At 41.0% G+C, this 26,664-nt stretch overlaps 1 protein-coding gene across 4 annotated transcripts in view; it reads left to right on the top strand.

Annotated features, from left to right (window-relative positions):
- The window catches only part of NFATC1 (nuclear factor of activated T cells 1), a 149,460-nt gene that overhangs the window by 119,348 nt on the left and 3,448 nt on the right, over positions 1 to 26,664 (top strand). The gene's annotated exons all lie outside the window — the stretch shown is intronic.

Below are 26,664 nucleotides of genomic sequence, written 5' to 3' on the forward strand. Positions count from 1 at the left end.
TGTATGCCGAGGCTGTGTCATACTGCATCTCTTCAGACTCAATCCCAATTTCACTCTGCAGTCCCGGTACTCCCTTGTGCAATTAAATGAAAAAAAAAATCACATTTCACTTCTACATCTTATTCATTCCCTTCCTTCCCCAGAAATGGAGACTGGCACTGGTGTTTCAAAGAGGAAGGTTTTTTTTAAAGTTTTCTTAGGTGAGCTGGGGAGAAGGACTTGCTGCGTTTCAGCTTCAGTAACGTTTACGTCTGCTTATAAGCCTGGCTTGGTGCCAAAGAAAATTTGTGTCTTGTAGAAGCAAAGACTTGCCTGAGAAAGCTTTGTTCAGATGCTAGCCTTCGTTTTTGGAATATACTATTTGTTTAAAAGATTTTTGAAGAGTGTCTTCATTGAGCTGTGCAATGTTAATATCATGTAAGGCACTTAGAGGTCCCAGAACTCTGGTGCCCTGATCTTTCTTGACATAAGATATCTGGAGAAGTTGCTTCAGAAAGAACCTTTTCTCCATGGATCTGAGTATACAAAAAGTAATATATCGATCTCGGCTGTATCTCGCAGGAGTTAGGTTTAACTAACACAGAGCCCAGTCTGGCCAAGACCTAGGCGTAGGAGGAAATTTACACCCATAAGTAGTCTAATTGGCTTCTTGAACAGTGAACTTTGCTAGCAGTAAGCAAGCTATAATGTTATTAGATTACTAAAAAGCAAAAGATCTGCTCCTGTTCCTGCTTAAATCAACAGTCCCTTTGGGTTCTCTGGGAGTAGACCTGGCCCAAAGCTAAAAGTTAAAATGCATAATAGCCACATTCATTGAAATCTAGTTGTTGATAGACAGTCAAAGACTGGAGTCTTTTGGGAGAATTGTATGCAGCACAACTGATTGTTTCATCTCCATCTGCTTGACAACTGTGTTTTTTCAGTCAGAACTTTGGTACAGTGATAGACAGTGTGTGCTTGCTTTCTTTGCAGGCTTTAGGGCAGCTTGAGCATCTATTAGGATGACTCATATTCTTTCCTGTCTCAGAGTTCTCAGAGGGACTCTAATTGTGTTGCTACCAAAGGGGAAGCTAACAGGTTTGTCACAAAGGATCACGCCGTAAGCCTTCCTCATTCCCTGCATCTGGGAAAGGCTGCACAGTCTTAACACTGCAAATATCAGCAGACAGGTCAGGCAGTGGAAAAGCATGGGCCCATAGCTCTTTGACTACATTAGCTAATTTCAAATGAAGATCAAAGAGCCTCCCCCGTGGCTTTGCTGGGGTGACAAAGACAGATTTTGTGGTTGAAAAGGCCTTTCGCTGTGGTGTAGGGTTTGTTTTAGTTTTGTTTTGTTTTTTTTAACTTACCGTTACACAAAATAGAATATTAGTTGAAGGGAGATAGTGGCCAAAGACAAGCATGTGAGTTCAATCGTTCTGGAACACCGTATTTGTAGTTCCAAGAGTTGGGCTACCTTGAAAAACATGCTGCAGGCTACAAGAAGGTCATAATCCATGGCTCCAAGTGTGCAGTCTTTCCTTGGATTATAATACGGTTTCCAAGCAACACGTGAGGAAATAGGCCATAAAATTCCCAGGCACAACCTCTCTTTTTTTACTCCCATGCAGAAGAACCAAGTTGTTCCACAGAATTTTGGCTGTGCATAACCAGATAGGGATGGCAGAGGTAGGGTGTCAGTCTCTGTTCTTACTCAGCCAAAATTCTCCTGTGGTACAGACTTGAGTGGAAGCTTGAGCTAAAGAATTATGGAGTTTGGCCAATGGTTTAAATTCTGTCCCTATATGAGCCTTGTAAATTCTATGATGCTGAGCATGACTGAGAGTGGAAGGTGACTGACTCTGACCCACTGAAAGCAGAAATTCATGGTTATCAAATAAGTAACACCTGCTAGAAACTGGATAAGACTGAGAGAGAAAATGCTGCTGCTTGCGTTTATTGTTGTTGTTACCTCTAAGGCTTGCAAAAATACGGAAGTTCAAAAAATGTAGTAGAAACAAAACTAAAACAATTCCATGTCATATTTGTATACTACTGAGAACCTTTCCCTGATTTGAAAGTGTATGTGGTGGTTTGTATTTCCCATTCATGACTGACCTTGCTGAAAATTCTCTAAGTCTATTGAATGAGGTTTCTTGGCAATATGAAGTCAGGTGGATACCCAGTATAGTGCACTTTATGTTGTACTTAAAATATTCCCAACCTGGACTACAGGCCTGCAGGGCCGAAACTGGCCCCAGGCTGTTTAGATGCAATCAAACTGCAGCCCCAGCAGCCAACTGTAAAGTTTATTTTGACACTATTATTAATTAGCTGTTTTCAATCTTCAATTAGAATAAAATTTGAGCTCTACAGCATTCCAAGATTTAGACATAGACTAAACTATTTACTTGAAGACTTTTACCTCTGTGCAACTGGATTATCCATTAATGACCACACCAGACAGAATCACTTTATAATAGAGAACCATTGTGTGAGCAATACTAGTGAGGTAAAATGTACTTGTCTGACCTAAAATTGAGGTCTGTAACACTTTAATGTCAAAAAGATTTCAAGGGGAATTGTTATTACTAATGATAACTCATTTATACTTCATGTTGGGTTTTGTTTATTTTATGCTGGAGTCCCTAGATCAAGTTTAAAACTATAAAAATAAAATGTATATGCTTTAGTTAAATTATTGTTCTTTTCAAAAATAGTGTTATTTTTATGAAGTTAATTTTTGTTTCAGACTTCTTAAAATTTGTTAAAATTTGCCAATTCATTTTTTTTTAGTAATTTTTGTTAATGGGAACTCTGTCAAGTGTATTTTTTTTCTTCAACCCTGTAAATTCTTATAATTAATTTTGTTTTAACCAAAAAAAGACTATAGGCAATTTGGTTTTCAATAACCTTTTTTTCTAGTTTTCAAACCTTAAGCATTGATTTAGCTGTGACAAAACAGAGCACTATTTCAAATTTCTCCATTTTATCTCTTTTCTGTAAGGTTTATTGAGAAGCAATCCATTTTTCAGGTTCAGCCAATTTTTCTGGCTTGTCTCAGTTCAGTCTCTTTCAACATTCACTCAGTTATGTCAATTTTGGTGATTGTACTTGATATGGTGATCCTGTGTCTTTTCTGTTTGGTGTTTTGAGAAGCTATCCCATTCCAGGCATATCCCATTTTCCTGGCACAACCATAACCATACTTTGCTTCAAGTTATGATAAGAGGAAGCTGTATACCAAATTTGGTGGTCCTAACTCTGTTCTTGATCAAACAGACAAACTCTCTAAAATGTACAATGGATATAGAGGGACAGATCTTTCCCTCTCCATTAAATATTCTGTGGCCACAAGATTATGCAGGTATGATTCTGATCTCACACCACAGTAAATTAGGAGTAGCTGGGTGGAAATCAGTGGATTGATACCAGTTTAAAACTAATGTACAGAATTAGGACAGTTGTCTTCACTTTGGCAGCAGAGTCAGTCAAAGGACTCAGAATTGTGTGGAAGCATCCTATATTTGTTTTTAGTAGCATAAATAGTTTGGGAGGAGGGTCTCTCAAACACTGAGCAAGGGTCTCTAAGAAGGAGGGCTTCTGGAGGAGCTGCCATTCTGGGGGACAGATCCACACTCATAACCACAATCCCAACCTCTTTATGTCTCTTTAAAACAGAATAAACGGTGGGATTATTGTTGTGTTGCACATGAAGGTCAGTAAAATTGACTACAAAGCTTACCAGAAAACAGAGAGAAGAAAAACTGATTCCAAGACAGAAATTATTAGATTTTGGCAAGTATGTGTACTCCGCAATGATCCTACATATAAGCCAGCAGTAGCTGCTCTGGAGGACTTTCCGGGTACTTCTTGCAGCTGCTTTCAGCAATCCTTGCTATGTGTCTACAAACCAGACCAGAATTTCTGCATCTTCTTCAAACTTTAGACTCAAAAGTAGAAACACTGGATGAAATTCTTTACTGGTGTGAGTGGCTGAAGCTCTGTTGATTTCTGTGGAACTGTGCTGATGTATGCCAGATGAAGATCTGGCCCATCCTCTGCTAGAATAGCAGAGACTGAGGAGAGCAGCTCCTTGGAGAGATGTTAAAGCCCGTTTGCTAACAGAGAATTTTAAGGGTTGCCGAAAAGTTTACAAATATTTTGATGATGTAACTGAAGACTTGGGAAAAGGCTGACAGTGTTGAAACCTAAAGTGTAGGCTTTGCAGAAGAGGAAGCTAGAGGAAAAGGCTGGAACCAGAACATCATTTTTGTGATAAATCAGTGTAAGAAATGGAGATATGCTGATGGGAAGGCATTTCCTCTCTTGTTCTGGCAGTCAGGCTGGCTACAGATCGAGGGATAGGCCAATTCTTCACACGGTGGTTAGTTCAGTTCCACTGAAACTTGCATCTGAGTATTCCCACTGAGTTAGTCCAGAATATAAATGTTTGTAGGATTAAATCTGTGTGTGGGGACTCTTTTATTCAAGTGGACCAGCTTAAGTGGGGTGCCACACAGGGACAAGGGCCCATATTCATGGCTGTAACTGCAATAGTAGGCCCTTTGTTTGAAGACGGATGGATATAAGAGAGTGTGTATATGTTTATATATATTTATTCTGTTTGGAAAAAATATCTGTTTCACATACAGTAAAAATATTTTGCCTTAATGCTATAAAATGTAGATACACATAGTACCATTTGATGTTAGAATGCACAGCTGGTTTGGTTGTGAAACTCTGTGTTGGTGTAATTAGAGGGGAAGTGAGAGATTATAAATAAGTGGAAGGGGAAATAAAACATCTCCATTAAAATACGAACAGGGAAGAATGAGATTTGGGGAGGAGCAGGAAAGAATAAATATGTGTGTGGCAGGGGAAATGGATATACATCTAAGACTGCAGTAATGAAGAACATAGCCTGGGATTTCACTGCTGTGGAAAATATTGTCTATAGATGATAATTTCAGTGGGTGGAGGGGAGGAAAAGGGGGTGCCTTGAACATAAAAGAATTAACTTAAACTGCTAGTCATACAAAAGCCACATTAAATTTCTCTTCTAGAGAGTTGTTAGTCTTAGCCTATGGGTGATGTTGGTGGACTATGATGTACAGGAGGTAAGACCAGATGATCTAGTTGGCCTTTGTGGCCTTCCTTTATGACCCTATGACTGACTGTCACTGACTTGGCATGAGCCCAAGATGGACTCACATTGTCCTTGTTCAGTACCCATGTAAGTCATACAAGAAAAATTAATACAGCCAGGAGTAGTCAGGACCAGAAGGGAGCCCCTGGTAGCATGAGTCTGTAGGACAGCCCTGCCAGCAAGCAGTGGTCAAAACCATAAAAGGGGTCCAGATCCTCTTTACAGAGGATTCTGGCCCCATGAAGATATTTGGGAATACCTGGGATTAAAGCGAGTCTTCTGTGGAGGAAACAAGAGTAAACATCTTCCTCTGACCTTGCCAGGATGACTTGGTTTTAATCTCTGTGTGGAGCTACCTCCTGCAGCTTTTCACTAGGAGGGTATGGTGTAGCCCAAATAACAAAAATCTGATACAGTGATGGAATATTACTCTTTGAGCAAAGAAATGATAGTGCAGTACAGTCACATGTCTCTTGCTGGCGACCGTTCAAATCAGCTTTAAGGGGTCACATATGGTAATAGAGTATTCACACAAAAACCAGAAAAAGTAGATCTTTTTTATTAGATGGTTCATCAGTTAGAAAACGTGTAAAAAGTTTAGTGATGAGAAAGCACATTACATGAAGGAATACAGAGACAATTAGCCTGTGGAGAGCCAGAGGAAGCTTTAAAATATACTAATACGACAGCATATATTTGGAGGAATATATGAAATCTTACTTAACAGCTTTGCAAAAATAAAGCTTAAAACGCAGTAAGGGCCTGATCTCAGCCTTATTGAAGTCTTTTCATTGATTTTAATGGGCCTTAATGTGCCAAATAATAGTCACAAACAAATGAATAGAAGTTTTGCATTATGTTATCATACATGAGTTTTATCTGAATCTCAAGAATTCCTTTTAGAAGGATATTTAAATAAGATAGATTTACCCTCCGCACCACTGGCAGAGGGAAAAAATAGAGCTTGAAAAAAAAAAGTATAACATCTGCTGAAATTTTCAAAGCTATATTTAAGATTAACTCAAGGAAACCACCTGTACCAAATGGTTTGCACCAGAAGTTCATAAATGCTTCCAGACCAAAATCACCCTGATACTTACTAAAGCATTTATCTGCATAACTGAAAAAGAAAGCTCTTCTCAACTGTTCAGTTTAACTACTACTGGTATCTCTGGCTTTCTTAAACCAGAGGACCCAGTGATATATGCATAATCTGCTTGAACTATGACTGTAAAATGTTCCAGCAAATAGAAGCTTTAGGCCTGGGAAGATGTTAACGTAAGGCTTTCTGCAAGCAGCTGTGTTCCGTTGGATCCCTGTATCAGTCTGAAACAGCCTGCTAGATCAGGGCCTAACCTTGTATATTCTGATCATACAGGCTTTGTAGCAAGGACGAATTTATTGGAATAATGAAAATTACTAAGGACTCAAACAAGAAGAAGAAAGGATCTAAGTGCTGAGAAGGCCTTTCATAAGGTAGAGTGGGATTGCCTTGTAACACCGTTAAAAACTTGATTTTTTTTTTAAATTTTCTTTTAAATGCATTAAATCATCAGGTAACAAACCTATGACTAGGATCAGAAACAAATGTATTATCCTGCTTTTTTTTGGGAGAGGGTTCAGACAAGGCTACCCACTTCCTCTCCGGTTACTTGTGACCTTCTTGAGAGCCTTTTAATTGGCTAATTTGAGATCGTTCAACAATGTCTGGCATATTGGTGGTGGAATATAAAACAATGCTTTTACTGTGGTTAAATTCGGCCTTGAGCAAGGGCCAATGCATTTCTTAAGTCCTCACTTAAACGCTATTTAAAGGAATAATTTAAGTGATTGTAGCGCTTGTAAGGACCTCTGAATGGGCTGAATTTCACTCTGTATGGTGGATGATATTCTACTTTACTAGTACATACCCTAATATGCCCTACGTACTTTCGTTATCTGAAATTTGAATTTCAGCAAATTAGCAGGATACAGAATTACAAAAAAAAAATAGTAAAAGTAAATTGAGAAAGCCACATAACTGAAGACAAGGCACCAAAATTCTTAAAGTTATTTTTAAGAACTTTTCTTCAAGACCATTATGTATGAATGCTTTAAAAGTTCTGATTTTTTTTTCTTCGCCAGTAGTAAAGAGAGTGATTCTATGTCACTCTAAATACCCATGCCTCTCCCATACAGAGGAGCAATCAGAAATAGCTCCACTGAGTCAATGAAATTACAGTGTTTCATAATTTGTGTGAAAAAGAACCCGTCCTACTTGCTTTTATTCCAGTATGTGCTCTCTATACATATTTAAAAATTTCAAATAACATGCAACTGTAACTCAAATTGCATATTTGCTTGTATTCATTAGGGACCTGATTCAAAGCCCACTGGAGTCATGTTATGTAGTCATATTATGTATCTGGAATCTGATCTGTGCACAATTGGAATGATATGTAGAAACTTTGGGAGCCATCTCTTAGAATGTGCTGTCTTTCTGTTCCTTAAAATAGCTTTAATTTTTTTTTTTTTTGAATTTCCGTACCATGCATACAGCACTCCTACAGATTCAACAGGGTGTGACAGGGTCAGGCCAGAAACAGCGCTAAAAAACAGAAACAGCCTTGGCTAATCAGGTATCATTAAAGGTAGAGTGGGAGCAGTGGAGGAGTGGCTGCTATAGATCAATTAAGGGCCAGCTGATCCCACTGGAGGCTGCCACAGGCCTTTTTAATAGCCTTCCCCCAGTAGGGAATGGGGAGAGTGGAAGAGGAAGCTGGAGAGAAGTGGGGAGGCTAGACTGGACAAGGAGAGCATTGGAGTTACCAAAGAAAATATCAGTAGTATCCGAGACAGCAGAAATGAGGAGCTTCCACAGGGAGTGTTTGGGCTTACTGCCCCGGTAACTTCAGGGCTCAGCGGGAGGCTGGTCATTCAGCCCAGTTAGACCATGGGGCTCCTACCCGCTGCCCTTTGGGCCAAGGGAATGGAGCCAGAAAGGTAAGCAGGCCCATGCCATGGGATTCTGGAGCGAACAGAGGTCTGGGGTCCAGGAGTGGTACTGACCCTGCCACAGGGGTTCTGTCAATAGCACATATATTTTCAAAGGAAGAGAGGGTTCTCATTCTAACCTTCTTTCCACCAATGAAAATCGGAAGTGCCTCCACTAAAGTAGGTGAAATAATCATACGCATCTTTTGTACCAGTGGTCATGAGATCAGAATTCTACCCAGAGCCTGTGGAATGTTACCCAGTCCAGTGGCCAGATGTTTCCATTAGCACAGCATGCTGTGGGCATTAGAAGTATATAAGGCTAATTCATTCCTTTCTCAAGTCTATCGGCTGCTATCTACAGCCAAGACACAAACAGAATATTAAAGCCTCTAGCTCAAAATTTTCATTCTTGCTAATCTGGCCTGCAGAGGCATTAGCTAATCAAGCCTTGATACTCAATACAATAGAACAAGTGCAGTTAAACTACCTTGGTTATCCTAGTGAGCGCTAAAATTTATCATTCCCATGGCCAAATTACAGGGTTTGTTTTGTTCTGACGACAAGGCCCACAGCATAAAGGCATATCAGCCCTAACAATGAATCTAATGTAGTGTGTGTGTGTGTGTTATCAACTCCCTAATAACTTGTGCCCTTACTGTCTCTCTCACTTTTTTTTTTTTCCTTTCCCACCCCATTTGTGTGAATTTGTCCCCTGGAACTCTTCTCTATCAGGCCCCTGCAGCTGCTGTTGTTTTAGATATGGCAGGAAGTAGGTACCGGAAAACAGCAAGCGCTCGCTGCACTCAGAAAAATCTAGAAATTCCTCTGATTTACCCAAGGCTCTGGCTCCAATCAAAGCCAGTTTAAAAAAAAAAAAGAAGGCGCAAGCAGACAACTGTGTCTGGGTTGCGTATGTCAGAATTGAGGTTTTAGCCATCACCTTCTGCAGGGTACTCCAGAGTTATTTGATACGGCTGTGTAAATCACAGAGTACTTGGCTCAGAGAAAAGTTCCACTTCACTTACACTGTAGAGGTGGGACTGACACGTGTGCAGTCAGTGCACAGTCTTTAACCAGCTGAGAAAACCCCCTTCTCAGTCCCCAGAGACAAGTGCTTCTAAAAGCTCATCCATTTGAATGCTATCCCCGTTCATGGCCCGTGTACACATAAAGAGGATCAGCTTACGGGTTCGTCCACTGTGTCTCTCTAAATGTATTTAACATTGCTAAGAAAAACACACCAGCCAAGGGGACTGACGGAAAATACATGGCAAAGTGGCTAAAGCAGAAAACTTACATAGCTGTTGTTGTTATTGTTATTGTAAAGTTTGGATGGAATACTACTTAATCTAGTCACTGGAGAAATTTGTAGCCATTTTAAATGCATTCATTTCAAAATCAGGCTACCTCTAAAAACTGACTGCGGAAACAATGTTAAAAAAGAGCGGAGTAGGAGGCTGGAGAGAAGTGGGGAGGTGTTTCATAGTTATCCCTTCTCCCGCCCCTCCAGAATCTTACAATTCAGTCAGGAATCTAGTAAAAAAAAATAAATAAATAATAATAACCAGCCCTTAGTCCTCAGAAGGATGTCAACTTTAGAGCTGTGGGTTTTTCTATAAAGAAATCTTGATATTTGACAGAGCAGATAAGGAGGAAGCCGTCCGCCCACAGACATCTTACACCATTAGCCATCTAGTTAACATCTGTAAATGTTTTAGGCAGAGAAATTACGTTTTAAGATGTTTCTTTTTTAATTGCCATCTCCAGATGAGATTTGTTACAGCAGGGAAATGTATCCCGTAGCGACTGATGTCAATAGTGAGCAGTCCCTAAAGCCAGCCAGGGCTGGGAAAGCCATGCTGTTTGCTGCTCTTGGCACAACTCCCTGCTTTCACAATGTCAAATTTAGACCCGCCTTTATATGCACTTTCAATTTTTTTTTCCACAGTAGCTGTTGCCAGCAAGCCGTAAACTACCGTGTATCACTCAGATTTAAGAACCTAAACTTTCAAACAAATTAAACACTTGTTGACATTGTAATAAAAATCAGAATCGAACTGAACAGCTCAGTAAAAGTGCACTTCAATTATTTTATGGATTTAAGATTGTTTTCTAGGATTCCCAGACTCCCAATACAGCAAAGTTATTTCCTCTTGGCAGATCACTGGAAGAAAAAAAAAACTGTTCAGTGGATAAAATTATGTGGCAGACACTAGGTTGAAGCCTAGAGGGAGGAAGTGGTGTCTCCCCAGCACCTGTAAATATTTGCTCTGTGTCTTGACCAGAAGAGCCTGTCATCCCATACCCTGAAAAAAAAAATCATGTTATTTATTCTATGACTAACTCCTCCCCCCTCAAACAAAAAAAAGTTCTTCTGGCAAAACTTGGCTCTTAACTATGTGTCTATGTGGTTTTGGAAAGAAAACAGCAAGATGAGCCTGACCAGCCCTTTAGAACTCTCTCCAAATGCAGGTAAATGCATGCAGTGCATTAACTCCCTATTGCTAGTGTCTGTTTGTTTTTTATCTCTGTCCTCAGCAGTTGTGGTTTTTTTTTCCTTATTCTGTAAACTGGAAACAATAGAGGTTTCCACTGGCTTGCATGCCAGATTTCCATTCTTAATAATGTTTCCGCTCAAAACAATTTGGAATGAAAGTATTTAAGAAACGTGTGTCGACAGAAGCGACTATAGATAATAATTGATTAAGTTAAATACTATTTTACAAAAGGTGGGAAATACTGGGAGTGCTATGGAGCAAGCACAAATCTGCCTACACAATCTTTGATCAAAGCCTTTTTTGCAATCGACTTTTTTATTGCACCAATAAAATGTGTTCTTACTTTTCTAGGGCCCAACCCTGAAATGTTCTTTGTTCCCAAATACTTCTGTGGGAGCTGAGCGCTCAGCACCTGATATAATCATGTTTTTGCTTCCCATCACAAGGCTATTTTTGAAGTTAGGGCCTAGGCCCTTTTGGTTTAAAGCTACATACCTAGGTCTATATTTAGACTCCCTTAACTTCACATTCTAATTTTCAGCTGATGAGGAGGAAGACATCTGCCCAGAGACATCTTACAACATTAGCAATCTAGTTAACATGTGGAGGTCTCGTTGTGGAGTTGGGAGCGTTCATTACATTTCAGGAGCAAGCCCCAAGTTTGTCACTGTGGAGGTTTTCCATGTCTGCTGTATTAGAAACTGGCTGTGGTTATGACTTCTGGTTAAATGAGAGCCCATTGCCCCATGTGACTTAGCACTCTGATAAAGTGCTGGTTTGGCTCATGTGTAAGTCGACTTTTTTAAAAAGTCTATTCATATATTTTAAAAGCTCTTTCACACCATTTAATTGCCCACATCTTCTCTCAGTCAATCAAAGGGCATGCTGAATTCCGAGTAAGTTTTTTGTGTACTGCAGAATTATAGTTCTTGCCAGGTCAACCTGTTGTAGCTTTTCAGATTCCTGCATCTTGAAACTTTTGAGTATTTGAAAATGCAGGACAGATCCTTGTGAGTGATTACAAGTGATTGTTTAGAAAGTACAGTGCAAGTGTTTTGAATTATGGCCCAGCTCTTCGAGTGTGCTTGTAAAATGAACATTTTATGCCTCCCTTGTTCAAGTACCTTTTTCCTAGCTCTTCAAGGATGGAAGTCATGTAGCTAGTTTGTAAGTGATTAGATCATGTGGCCAAATAAATCTCTCCTGAGAATGTGAGTGCACTTAGCAAGTTCTGTAAGCACTTTAAGCTAGCCGGGATAGAGTGGCTATTTCTTCAGTTCTAACCAGTCGGTGGTATTTACTGAGTTTCTGCAGCAAGGTTTGTTTACTCTATGTGAGTTTCCCTCCATAGCCTTGTCAGTTCATGATAAGGGACCCTTCCTTGGGTCCAGACAAGCTCTGCATAGCACAGGATATAGGACCTGGTAGGAGAGGTCCAACCAAAGGTATTTCAGCATTAACCCAGTTTGCTAATTCTGGAGCCTGTTGGCCTCCAGAGACAATAAGAGTCACGTCAGGGCTGTTCTAATTTGTGCCTGGCTGCCAAGGGGCAATTTTGGTAGCCCGGGATAACGGGAGTGCAGCAACACTGTGGTCCCACACACTCTCTCCTTGAAAACAAAAAGCAGTAAAGTAGCACTTTAAAGACTAGCAAAATAATTTATTAGGTGAGCTTTCGTGGGACAGAAGTGGGTCTGTCCCACAAAAGCTCACCTAATAAATTGTTTTGGTAATCTTTAAAGTGCTACTTGACTGCTTTTTGTTTTGATAGTATATAGACTAGCACGGCTCCCTCTCTGTTACTCTCTCCTTGCTATGCCAGTGTGGAAATTCCTTAACTGGTGACTTTAAAACTATGAGTGTGACACAAAGGGACCAGGTCAGGCCGAGGAGCTGGTCTCTAAGTTCTGATTCTGTTCTCCCTTACGCGGGCATAAATCCTGAGTAACTCCCTTTCAGGCAGATCCTCTGGGCCAAATTGACTACAGTGAATCATATTAGTAGAGAATTTTTATTCAGTTTAGTTACCCCAATGTAAAACTGCTGTGAGAGTTGAATCTGTTCCATGAAATCTGTTAGTGCAACCAGCATTCAGAGATAGAACGTCTGTCTTTTCGAATTCCATGTTTTTTGTTTGTTTTTTTTTAAAGTGATTGACCCTTTTGTGGTTAAAACAAAATCCCATGGAATTAAGTATAGCTCATGTTATGGTAAGGGCCACGTCATCTTGCCACAAACACTTTGCCACAGACATCTGTTTTCTGAGACAACCTCACACCACATTTGTCACATGACTCTTGGTCTGTGCCAGTCCCACCAGTACATACTGCCAATTTTAGCTTCACACTCCATTTTTAGCACAGAAGAGAAATTACATGCACATGACCAAATGACTGTGATCAAATACTGTATGAGGTTTTGTCAGCCTTTCCCCAACATGCTGAAAAGCAAATTGCTTCTGCTTCTCTGACACATAATCAGCCCAACAGTATTGTCAGTCTTGTTAGCCTTTGTACACAGGACAACCCATGACTACACACCGTATCACCAATGGTTGTCCTCTCATCTTCACAGACAGAAGAAATTATGTCCTGGATGTTGGCAAACAGACTCAAGTTTTCAGCATTTATTTCTGGTCACAGTGATGACCTCACTCAGAACGTACACATGACGTTTTGCTTGCCAGAGTTGTGTACTTTCCATCATAAACACATCAGTAGTTTTGGGGGGACACAGAAGCACCCAGTCTGGCACTCCGTAAGGCCCCTGAAATCACAGAATCACAGAAAAGTAAGGCTGGAAGGGACCTTAGGAGATCATCTAGTCCAGCCCCTTATGCTCAGGAAGAATTAGGTATACCTAGGCCTTCCCTGGGAAATGTGTCTAATCTGTTCTTAAAACCTTCCAATGACAGACTCTTCTTTCTGTATAGCTTTGGTAACTGGTGTAGAGGTACCTAAAACTCAACCGAATTTGAGGCATACCTCTTAACCTTTCAAGGCCCCACGGTGGAGCAGTGCATGACAGAGCCGCAAGATGAGGGAAACCAAAATCTGTATTCATTTCAAGAAGACCGAAATCCTCTTAGATTCACTTCTGTTTTTAAACCCTCATTTTTCATAATTCTCTAATACAAATGTAAGTAATTTTCAAGAACAAAAGTGGGAGGATGCCAAAATTGTGCAGAACTGAAGGTGATTTTGTAACTAAAAGGAGTGAAGCTCCTTAGAATGAGATGTAGTGGATAGAAGTGACTTGGGATGAAAAGAGGAAGCCTAACAGGGCTCTGTGAAAGGATAACTTATAAAGTTTTTGAGACTTATGGCCTCCTTGCTCAACTCCTTCCTGCGAATTTGCTGCAGTGTCAAGCCCTTAATTTTTGACTACTCCAAATATCTCAGCCACAGTGTGGGTGCTGTACTCTGGATTTGCACACAGCTTCTTTTCAGGACAGCTTTTCAGCCATGAGCACCTAATTACAATTTTGTCCAAGCAGCTATCTATTTGTGCACATAAGTGTGAGGTATGAATATCTCAACATTCAAAATGTCTAGGTTTAGGCTTTGTTATCTTCTGCTCACATTGGCACAAATGGTGACTGATGTGAACATGCTAACTCCAGTAAACTCATTAATGTTCCACCTGTTCGGACAAGGTTTGAATATGCCCTGTAATCTGTAAAAGGCATTTCTAGTTTAGAGGATGGATGTTGTGCTCGCTGAACTCAGAATTTTGCCATTGATTCAGTGGAAGCAGAATTGGGTCTTTTGCTTGCTCCTGATGAGAAAGGAAAAGAATACTTGACGAAAACTCACATGTGACACCAAGATGATTCTTTCACACTGCCTTTTATGTAGATATATTTGTGTTGTATTCAATAGGCCTCAGCTGCACGTGAGTTAGTCTTTTAAAATCACTAACAAAAGACTACTCATTGAAGAGTGTTCCTGATGATCACCAGGGGCCAACTTATTATTACATTAAGTCAATTAGAGAGCATACATGTATGTCCTGTTGATTTGATTTAGCACTAACTAAAGCTCCAGTAATGTGCAATTACAAGAAACTTAATGACCCCTTTATATCAAATGCAACCTCCCTGGCACCTAATATACTTTGATGAATTGCTCATTATGTGCAATGTTAGAAAAGCTTCTATAAAGATTAATAATTGGATAATCAATACAGAAATTCAAGCTTGTTTGTGCTTTTTTTAAAAAAAATCTGAAATCAATAACTCACAAAGGTTATAGACCCTGTTTAGTTTCCTTCTTCTCGTGTGTGTGGCGGGGAGGGGGTGATATTTTGTAAGACAAAGCCACGCTTTTTATTAGAATAAGAATTCTTCCTCAGTCCTTCCTAAGACATTCTTTTTCTGTATTTACTATCTGACGAAGCAGGTCTTTGCCCATGAAAGCTTATGCTCCAAAATATCTGTTAGTCTATAAGGTGCCACAGGACTACTTCTTGTTCTTGAAGATACAGACTAACACAGCCACCTCTCTGATACTTGAGTATTTTAGGTTGAGCCATATTTTTCCCTCAGCATAATCTGGTATTGTTGCCCTATAATAGCGCTTACGACTGACCAGACCCATCCAAAATATCCCTCACCCAGGAAGGGGAGAGGAATAGTAGATATGCAGGGTGAAATTACCCAGTTACAGAGGGTCAACAGAAGACCTGTGCAGTGCTTAAGCTCCGTTTTAAGGATTTGAGTGGAACATGCTAGCCCTCTGCATGGGGCTGAGTTTCACTTCTAAGGAGTCATAAAATAGAACAAGAAAGGAAAACAGTGCTGTGCTGTGAACTTTCTCTAATGGATTCCTGGCCACCTACCTCTGTTATCCACTACCTTAAGTCAGTCATAGGTAGCAAGTCATATTCTGTAGCTAGAGTAAGAATGGTGCATGTACATTCACTCTGGGCAATCTGCAGAAAAACTCAAGTTTTATTTTTCCTGATAGCCAAACGCAGAAATAAATGTGCATGTGCATGTACATGCCAGGGGTAGGGGCTAGTATCCTCAGAGCTATAGTAAAAGCCAGAGACAGAAATTCCCTGTTACTAAACTTGAGGGATGTGCTTAGTAACTTTGTATTTGAGCTACACCCTTCTTCCCCCACCCCAGGGGTCAGCAGCCTGTGGTACCGGAGCCACTTGCAGCTCCTCGCACTGCCGCCGCTGACATCACATGCGGCTCTGGAGGCGTCCGCTGCCACTTAGATTTTTGTTTAAGCAGCAGCAGCCTCCAGAGGCACAGAGCAGTCAGCTGCAGCAGGAGGAAAGCCAGCAGGGCAGGCAGCCCTGGAAGAGGAATCCAGGGCAAGGTCAGCCTGCAGGAGAGCTGTGGGGAGGGGCATCCGATCGTGCCCTGCTGGAGCTGCGCAGCCACGCGGAGGAAGAGATGGCGGAGGGAGCAGTGGCAGTGCACAGAGCTCCTCGGCTTAACCAGCTAAATCCTGGAGTTGGGATTGCGGTTTGGGGCTGAAGGGGCTAAACCTGGGGTTGGGGGGAGGGTTTGGGGCTCAGAGGGGTTAAACCTGGAGATGGGGGGGCAGGTTTGCAGGATGGAAGGTAAAGCTGGGGGATGGGGTAACAACTTTCTAACTAATAAAAATCATTGTGTGCGCACTGTTCATAAAATAGGGGTTACAAAAAGTACCGTTTGACTTTATTATTTTTATAGATTCATTCAGGACTGTGTCATATTCATGTGCATTGTGGCTCTTGAAGTATTGATTTTGTAACTGAATTTGAAAAAATGGTTCTTGTCACTAGTTTGGTTGCAGACCCCTGCTTCACCCCCACTGCCATGGACATTATCAGTGTTGTTACTCATTCCAGCAATGGCGTTGAACATTGTTTTGCTTTTGAGCAGCTGAGCAGCAATATGGACTGTATGATTTCCAATGCCACTTCATACAGCTACACCTTTTTCTTTCTTTATTGTCGCTGCAGCAGCTCTAAGGCTTTGACTAGTGTACCACAGAGGAGACAGGGGCTGAGGGTAATTAATGTCCTTCACCTCCCATATAACTGCTTCATTCTCAGGAGGGTCTGTCAGAACTCCTCTGACGATAGACAAACCATCCCCAGCCTGACCATTATTCCCATTTTTTGTCATTAGTTTACGTGGGGGATCCATGTGAAAGCACAAAGCAAATGGAAGAACATTTCTGAGACTGGTCCTTTTTGTGGTTGTCACCCTTCTTATCACTGACCCTGGAGAATGTAGTTGAGTTAGGACTGTGAGATTTCACTGAAATAGGGTATAGAAGTATGTGCATGCACCCTCACAGAAAACCAATGCAAAACTAAAATGGGTCATGATCTTATCGGTTGCTTATTGTGTAGTTTGGCTGGTTGTTGAGATAACTCTGGTACTAGTGACTTGCAACATAATCACATAACCTGGTGAAATTTTATGCTGTTCAGTTGGTGGTCCTGAAGTAAAATACATCCTATCTGATCGGCTTAAAATTCAGAGAAAATGGCAAAAATTTGATGGTAAAAAACTTAAAATGTGGGTGCCTCAAATACATATTTAGACACCTATATAAAAATGGTCTGATTTTTTCAGAGATACTTATCTCAATGGGAGCTGCTCAGAGCCTCTGAACATCTGGTGGCTTTTATTTACGGTTACTTTTTGTTTGTAAAATGTTTTGAGATCCTTGGAGGGAAAGCTAATTATTTCAGATGTCTCCAGCTCACACTTTTATCATGAGTCTTGTGATATTTGGTGTTTTTTTAATTCAAGCCCCACTCAGGGCCACCAACAAGGAGAGGGCTAAGAGGCCCAAGGGACCAGCAATTTAAAAGATCTCAGAGCTCCAGGCCACCACTGCTGCTACCCCAGCACCAGCAGCAGCTGGAGACCCAGGCCCTTTAAATTGCTGGTGGAGCCCCACGCAATGTGGTTCAGGCAACACTGAAGTCTGGCTGGCCCTAGTCCCGCCCCTTGCTCCCAAGGCCCTGCATCTTCTAGGGGCTGGAAGCCAAGCCCCACCCACATTCCCCAGGGCCCAGGGAATTCTGTCACCAGCTCTGGCCCCACCTATTGGAATCAGGGGATGGCATGGAAGTCTTAACTTTTATTAAAAAACATTCTAACGTCATGCTTGGCAAGCAAAGGCTGAAAACACAAAGACTGTGAAATTGAAATGCTCAAAAACGCAGAACACCACAATGTGTTTTTTAAACTCATAATTTTTTTTTAGCCAGGGTCATGGTGTTTTGGGTATTTAAGTCATAATTTTTGAATCCTCAGGGTGCTGTTTTTCCAACCTAGAAAATAAAATGGAAGATAACACTGATAGTCAGTTCAGACCAGTATTAGTAATTTTATTCCAAATGTTAGGGAGTGAAGATGCATCATCTGTAGCAAAGAAGCCTGTGCTTCCACGCTTCTGCCTAGGGTGAAGACACACCCTCTCTTTCATCCCACCCAACTTCAGTCACCACTGATCTTGGGCATCAGTAACATTACGTGACATTCGCATGATACTTTTGTGGCGTGGAAATTCTGCATAAAACTTGCAATTGTGCCTATTTTGTTTCTCTTACGTGTGCTCTTAGGAACGTAAACACATGATTTTGGTTAAAATGTGGTTTATTTGTCCCAATACTGCTTTTTGTGTTTTGTGTGTTGACCGTGGCTTGCATCATGTCCGGCCAAATACCGTGCCCTTTTCTCAGGCAAAATCTCTGCTGAATTTGGGAGAAGTTCTGCCTAAGTGAAGGCTGCCAATTATGTCCTGTCAAGTTTAAACTTCTGCCTTGAAGAAAAAATAGTGTCTGATCATTGTTGTCCTTGGCACAGAGGAAAAAATACAAGAGCCAGACCCTAAGCTGGTGTAAATCAGTGGAGCACCCTTGACTTCAGCACCATTCTGGGCCTACGAATGTATAGGAAAGAGATTCAGAATGCTCCCAGGCTTTCATCTGTTGTAGATCAAAAACAAAACTAACATGTCTTGCATGATATGGTGAGGCTGGAGACTGGGACTCATTTAGAATGGGCACCCAATCAAAAGTCCCAATCAAGTCACTGCCCACACAGTGCTGTCATCACACTTCAGCACTGCTTAACCCTCCACAATGCTTCCACTGTGGACATTTTTGCATCATTTGGAGTTATCAAGCTAAATAAGGAAACAGATACTGCAGGTAGGAAAATTATTCCGTGTTAATGGCTAACTGTCACGTCTAACAATACTATTCATCTGTGCCAAACCAACATCCATATTGAGGATCATGTTTTATTAAAACCTGCTACTTGTTGTCACTCACTTGCTCCACTGTCCTATTCACTCTTTCCAAAAATAGCATGCCCTGTGGTGATGGCTTATTATGAGTAACAGATAAAAATAAGTTTAAGGTTTAAATGCACCCAGGACACCTGAGGTAATACAAGATCTGACTTCTGTATGGAACGTGTGAAGTTATACTTTCCATTGCTTCGTAAGACTAGGGTTGGGCAGGGTGCGGGGGGGGGGGGTATGTTTTGTTTTGTTTTTATTTTAGCAAGTTTTAAAGTGATCTGGAGGTTTTACCCGGCAAACATGCACCTCAGGAATTAATATCACCACTTTTTTATTACTATTATTTTTCTCTTCATACCGTAGTTCCTGCTTTTAAAACACAACATCTAACAAAGACCATTTTTGCTGACCATTGTTATATACTATTGCAATGTTATGTAGCGATGACATTTATCCGTAAGAAAGAATAGCTGTTTAGTAAACGACTGGGGAGGAAGGTGTTCTGACAACAAAAGTGAGAGTCTACTCTCAAAAGAGTGCACACTCGGAGCCGTATCTGTTTACTAGTGGTCTATGTGTTTATATTTAGCTGCTTCTCTTTTTAAAAATATCAACAGGGCAGGCGTTTTCCTTTTTGTGTTTCTATTTCCGACTTGCTAATTTGTGACTTCATGCTCCATGTTGATGATGTTAATATACGGCATTTGGGTTGCATAGCTGTAGCATCTAGATTTGAAATCTCCAGTGGAAAAATTAAAGGACAGACGCTGTAAGCAACAGAAGCAAATACCATAATATATTGCATTAGTAAAAAGAAATATAGTATCAGTGCCAACATTGTCTCTACTGTTCCGTTTCATTGGTTATGGCTGTTATTTTTATTCTTTATTTGCCAAGTGCAGACAGTGGGCTCAGTACTGCACAGAAGAAAATGCTGTCCGTGTTCCACGAAGCTTGTAAACTATGATCTACTGAAGTCAATGGGAACTTAGGGCAATTAGCCCACTGAAAGATTAGGAAATGAACTCAGTACACAGCAGAATCAATATATGATTTCACACATCCATAACACAAACAGAATGCATTGTTTGAGGATACAGTCAAATGCACTTTTTGGCATGACACATGTTCAAGTTTAGGTGGCTTATTTTGTTCAGGTGCAGTCAAATAATGTCTAGCGTGTTTGCAATCTGCTGTTGGTTTTTTTTTACCTTAAAGGTTTAATTCTGTTCCTACTTAAGCAAAATGAATACAGTATAACACTGCATATATAGGCAACACAACAGTTGTTAACAAAAGCATGAGGAGATAGTCCTTTGAGCATGCTGTATAACCATTCTTAACATTGGGACAAATGACTGAACCAGAAGAGTATTTAACTGTTGCTATCTCCAGTTATATAGAAATGCACAATGCCTTAGTGACTCACACTATGTGTGGTTAGGTGAAGGCCTTTTGATGCCACTTTGTTGTAAAAATATCACACTTCTTTAAAAAGAATTGGAGTATAGTGAAACCTTCCTGATCAATATAAGCCCTTGGGCATTTCGTCTGTAAACCTCCATCAGACTTCCTCTTGTAATTACTTTGCAGCCTCACAGTGACTTTTGTAGACTGCTACCAGTGTGGAGAGGAAGGGAGATGGGGGGCCAAGATGGCAGTGCATGGCACAGGTGATGTACAGCATGCATCTCTATACTGCAGCAAGCCTTTCTGCTCTAATATCGTGGAAGCACACAGAAGTCATTCTGTTCTGTATTTTAATACAGCATGATATTGACAATGTCAGGCCATGTCTCCTTTTGTAAAAATTAAGAAACACCACCACCTTTACTTGTGTAACCTCAAAGTGAAATCGTTTATTTGTGTAAGATTACCAGTACTTTGTACCAGGGATGGGAGAAATCACCACAGGTGTGTTCTTGCCTGGAGTAAAAAGCCTTCAGTAGGGGGTTGGGTTTTTTATAGGTAAAGGGTGTAATCAGAGGGGAATGTAACTATAACTCAGTAGCTCATTCATCATTCTGATCATGCAAATCTCTCAGGCCCGGATCCAAAGTCTGCCGAAGTCAATGGAAAGTCACTGATTTCAGTGAGCTTTGGATCGGATCCACAGTGCTGTCTGGAGAGCTTGCTAGCATCAGCCCATCAGAAATTTGAAGCAAAATCAGGGAAGGAAAGAAGACAAAGTGGTGCTCCTAAGAAAGTTGTGTTAATGTCCCATTCTTTTTTCCCTATCTCCTAGTCAAGTGTTTGTTTATTTTTAATACATTTAAAAAGTCAGTGCTGTCTATCTTACATCACTGTTACAGTGTTAGCTTCCGCTTCTTACCTGCTGTGGCTACATCTCCCAGCTCAAGTGAGGGCCACAGAAGGGCCTCAATGTAGCAGGACCAGTACAGTTCTGTGGCAGTGGCAAGAGCATAGCAAAGAGGCCTCTCAAAGGGCAGTAACACCCTCCCATGCATTGTAGAGCACAGCTCCACAGTAGCCTCAGATGAGGTTGTACTTAGGCAGCGTGCAGAGAACAGGATGTCGGCACTTGCACCTATGGCTAAGCAAAATATCTCTGCGGGTAGCAGAAATATTCCTGGGTAAGTATCAGAGAGGTAGGTGAGCTAGTGTGTATCTTCAAAAACAGCTAGAAGTCCTGTGGCACCTTATAAACTAACAGATATTTTGGAGCATAAGCTTTCACGGGCAAAGCTTTCTGAAAAAGCGGATCTTTGCCCACGAAAGTTTATGCTCCAAAATAATTGTTTGTCTATAAGGTGCCACAAGACTTCTTGTTATTCCCGGGTAAGTTCTCTGAAGACTTCATGAAACTAGGAACTCGAGGTAGCGGGCCATTATTTCTAATGAAGGTCCTATGTGTCAGGACACATTCTCAAAGAGGCATTGTCCTGGATTCTACGAATGCAAGTTTCTGCATTTAAGTTTTGGCCACCTGTGACTCTTAAAGTCAGTTGCTGTTCTGAAATCTCTCTGGGAACATTTGGCCCTTGCTACACAGTGTAAAAGCCTAAACCAAGAGAACTAAATACTCTTGCTAATCTAGCATTTTTTGTGCAACAAAGAATTTACCACAGTACTGTGTGGACCTGTTTCAAATTTGCAATATTCCCATTTTACTCCTATGTAACTTTTTTGATCTGAGTGGAATGACATTATCTAATGGTTTATCAGACTTGATGTTGACTGTGCAAGGAAAGTAGAATTTGGCCCAGGAAGAATAAATATATTATCAAACCAAAGGACGATATTGTTCTCTCTATTCAAAACAGTAGTCAAATATAAGGAAAGCAGAAGTTTGCAGAAAACTTTCCCTTTTATGTATGTTTGATGCGAATCAACACTACAGACCAAAAAATTAGAAGATCTTTAATTTGCTAAAAAATTCCTTTCCATATAAGGAGTGCATGTGTCTTTATATCCGGTTACCCTCTTTAAAAAGCAGGAACTTTGTATGCTGCATTCATGAGGTATTGATTTTGCTGTTTGGTAATACAAAAGTTTCCATTTCAAGGACATTTTAAAGCAAAGTTGAATGTAAGAATCATAAAACTCCTTATTAAACTAAATTGTGGTGTAACAGCTCACCACATCCTGCTTCAGTGGCATCTGATGTTTAGCAAAGGAAAGGGTTCTCTTTCAGGCTTCTGTCAGGTACAGTGGTCACATTACCTGAATTTCTCAGCATAATTTTTTCTTTTTCTTTTTTTTTTGACTTGATGTCAGTGGAAAACCTGAACATGAGGATGGAAAATCTCTGTTAAGAGAGGGCATTGTGGGGAACTGTAGGTGTTAGTTACCAAAGCAAAAATGCTTATTTCTTCCCTCCCCTCAAAAAACAAAGCCAGAAAAAAAAAACTAAAAAAAAATCTGATGACAGATGCGATGTAAATCATCATACTCAGCTCTTTGAACTGACAGGGAGGAATCTATTGTTCTACTAGAAGTATTGTTCTACATTAGGCATTGAAAGTTAAGAGCATTTAGTTCTATTGCATATCTGCCAATGTGGCCAAGTCTATGCTATGGACTTCTGCCTACATAGTTATGATGGTCAAGGGTATGAAGAGGTGTGGTCCTCAACTGACACAGCTCTGTTGGCACATGATCCTAGAGCTGACACAGTCATACCCACAAAATTGCACTTTGTCAGAATAGCTTGTTTCACTCATGAGGGGGTTTTACTATACTGCTACAATGCAATAAAGGAACACTTGCCCAAGATAGTAAACCTGCATAGCTATACCAGCAAAGCTTCTTTATTGTAGACATAGCCTGAATTATTGTACAACTTTTGGCAAGTCAGGGCTTACCTACATGGAGCAGCAACGCACACAAGAAGGCTGTGATTTCTAAACCACACCAACACATTGTGCACTAATTGGCCTATACAGACTTTCCTGGCATAAACATAAATGTCCTAGTGTGCAGTAATACAATTGGGACTCAGTAATGTGCAGCAGTGAACTTTTAGTTTGTGTTAGCAGGTCTATACGAGCCAGCTAGCGCATAACATAATGCAAATTAGAAATCACACCCCTGTAGTGCACACTGCTCTTTTTTTTTAAGTTAATTCTGCATTCCTTGGTTTCCCCATATGTGAAATGGGTATAATACTGCATATCACAACAGAGTTCTGTGATTGTTATTTTAATTGCTATGTGTAAAGCCATTGGTTGATATGCATTTTGTGAGTATGTAATACAGTAAACTCTCATATTCAGCAGCCCCAGGACCAGGAGGTTGCTGGATACCCAAATATTCTGGATAATAGAGAGGTATACCTAGCAATGCATAATACTAAAGAAAAGCAAGATTAGATATTAAGAAACAAACACAAAGGTCTGCAGAGTAATTTATTTATCAATAACAGTGTGTTGTACTTATACTGTATTTACTGTATGTATTTGTATTTACTTCCATGATACTGTTCTTATGGAAAACACAACTAAAATTTACTTATGGATAAAATGCGGGTTATTTGAGAGTTCCGCATGATAAAATGCTGGTTAAGACAGTTTACTGTACTGCTACTCTTGAATGGTGGTGAATCTTCCAGTAAGTGCAGATGCATCTTCACTGAACATGTAGAGTTTTTCTGCTTGACCAACAGCATCTAAGAGGGAGCAGGAGCCATTTCATTGCCATCTGCCGAGCAGGGATGTGTTTCACTTGCTGTGTGGAGCTTGGTTGTAGCCATGTCGTACTGCCAGAAGAGCAGGGTTCTTAGTGAAGGCGCTAGATGCATGTGGGTGGAGCAAGTGCATAGGTTCATTAGTCATTGGCAGGAAACGTCACCTGCAAAAGCACTTACTTTGGTTCTAGACGACGCAGACGTGCTGAGTGATATCGGACTGCTCAGACCCACTGAAGGGCGTTCCTCCCAGGCTCAGGTGCATTAGTGGGCAGCAAGGGAAAGCCCGCTCTTAGCATACTTCTGCTGTTCCTTCCCCTTTTATCTTTTCAGACAGATGTTATTTTCCACTTGTAGCTGTATCGCTAGGCTTACACTCTTTCAAAACTTACTGCTGTGCAAAACAGGAATTCTTTTGCATCAAGCTATCCCCCACTGTCCTTTATTCCTCAGCATCAGGTCTCATTCTTTTCACTTATTAACAGGTTTAAAAATGGAATGAAGTAAAGATCACGCAGAAAAGACTTGGGGGCCCTGAGTTGTTCATAAGTTACAGGAGATGAGAGTAATAGAGAACCGTGCTGCCAGATATCATCCTAGTTCCTTATCTCATTCCAAGTCCCTTGTTTTGGACATCCTGTGGCTTTCCTTTGGCCATGTAGGTGAGGTTCAGTTATCTCTTGGGTATCTGTTGGCATGATGGCATGGCGGTAACACATAAAAAACAGCCAGAATCCACATATAGGCTACGTCTACACGTGCCCCAAACTTCGAAATGGCCATGCAAATGACCATTTCGAAGTTTACTAATGAAGCGCTGAAATGCATATTCAGCGCTTCATTAGCATGCGGGCGGCAGCGGCGCTTCGAAATTGACGCGCCTTGCCACCACGCGGCGCGTCCAGACGGGGCTCCTTTTCGAAAGGACGCCACCTTCTTCGAAGTCCCCTTATTCCCATGGGGAAGGTGGCGTCCTTTCGAAAAGGAGCCCCGTGTGGACGCGCCGCACAGCGGCAAGGCGCGTCAATTTGGAAGCGCCGCTGCCGCCCGCATGCTAATGAAGCGCTGAATATGCATGTCAGCTCTTCATTAGTAAACTTCGAAATGGCCATTTGCATGGCCATTTCGAAGTTTGGGGCACGTGTAGACACGGCCATAGTGACAAACTATGTGTAACATGAACATGAACCTCAGAGTCCAAACTCTCATCCCACTCATCCCTGGGGCCTTTGAGAGCACTCAGAGTTGCCCCTAATATTCTGGGATTCATTTTGTTGCAGATAAAATGTAGGTGAATGGCAGCTTTGATCTAGCAGACGAAGCATTGGGCTAGGGAATTGCTGCCTGACTTTGAGAGAGTCACTGAGTAGCAATGGGCAACATTGTCAAAAGCATTTAACTGACTTAGGGATCTGAAGTCCTGTGTTCAAAAGTGACTTAAAAATCTTAGGAGTCTAAGTCTCCCTGTAAGTCAGGAGCTCAAACAAACATAAATAATTTTTGAATATGCAGCTTGGCTCCTAATTCAGTTAGGTGCCTTTGACATTTTTTTCCCATTTGCCGTAGTGAGTTTTTGCTTCTTCTTGACTTTTCCCTTGACATCTCTGTGGTATTCCATGGGAAAGTAACTCATGCTTTCCTGGGATGGACTACGGAACGTGATGTGCTACTGGCCTGAAAGTCAAGAGACCTCTTATCCTGGTTTTCCCACTAGCCTATGTGGGCCAGCTCCTTGACTTCATAGTTTCAGTTTCCCCCTGTAGGAAATGTTGATACTAATATCTGTCTACCTCCTTTCCACAGCTGTTGCAAGGATAAATGAATCCTTCTAAGGCATTGACTATAAAGGCTAAGAGGTCGTCTGAATAATATCTGATTATTCTTCAGTATGGAAGCAACATATAAAGATACAAAGCAAAGTTTTAATTGTGGAGGTTTGCACTTGTTGCCACATTTTACATGAAGATTCTTAATATGCTTTTGTAGTGAACAAGTGTGGCCAGAGATGCTTATCAAGATAACTTCCTTGACAAGAATGTAATGGAAAATCTTTCCCACAACATGTGTGTTGTATACATGGGAGAGGTGAAGTTCGGCAAGCTGTCCTGAGCTTTGTAAACTGTAAAGTCTGTGGCATTATTACTGTATTAGGTTATACCCAACATACCCACCTTCATGGTGCCGGGTTTATAGCTGTAAGTGGTTTCCACTGGTGGTTAATATGAAAGATACACTCCATGGCAGATGTTTTTATGTCTTTACAAGTAATTTCTGTGTGGCTCTTACCATTTTTAAAACACATATTTAATCACCAGTGCTGCTGCTATTTTGTTGCTGAAAAAGGACCTGCTCAGATACTGGTATCAATGAATCCACTGACCACCTTTTGGGACTCAAACCCTGACTGAGTCATGTTATAAAACGTGTGGCAAGTCTGAAGAAAAAAACATGTCCAACAACTAATTGCTTCAGGAAGTTGATTTTAGCCAGACCTGGTTCTAGCCAGCAAACACACGGAGTTATCTGGATGCAGCCCATGAGCAAAGGGAGACTTGGGCTTTTCCATGGTCATTCCATGACGTGGGCCTGTGTTTCCCTCTTCCAGTAATGTTAGGAAACTCAGCAGCGATGACAGCCCTACTGATGGCA

The sequence above is a fragment of the Carettochelys insculpta genome, chromosome 2 (assembly GCF_033958435.1).
Source record: "Carettochelys insculpta isolate YL-2023 chromosome 2, ASM3395843v1, whole genome shotgun sequence".
Classification (NCBI taxonomy): Eukaryota; Metazoa; Chordata; order Testudines; family Carettochelyidae; genus Carettochelys; species Carettochelys insculpta.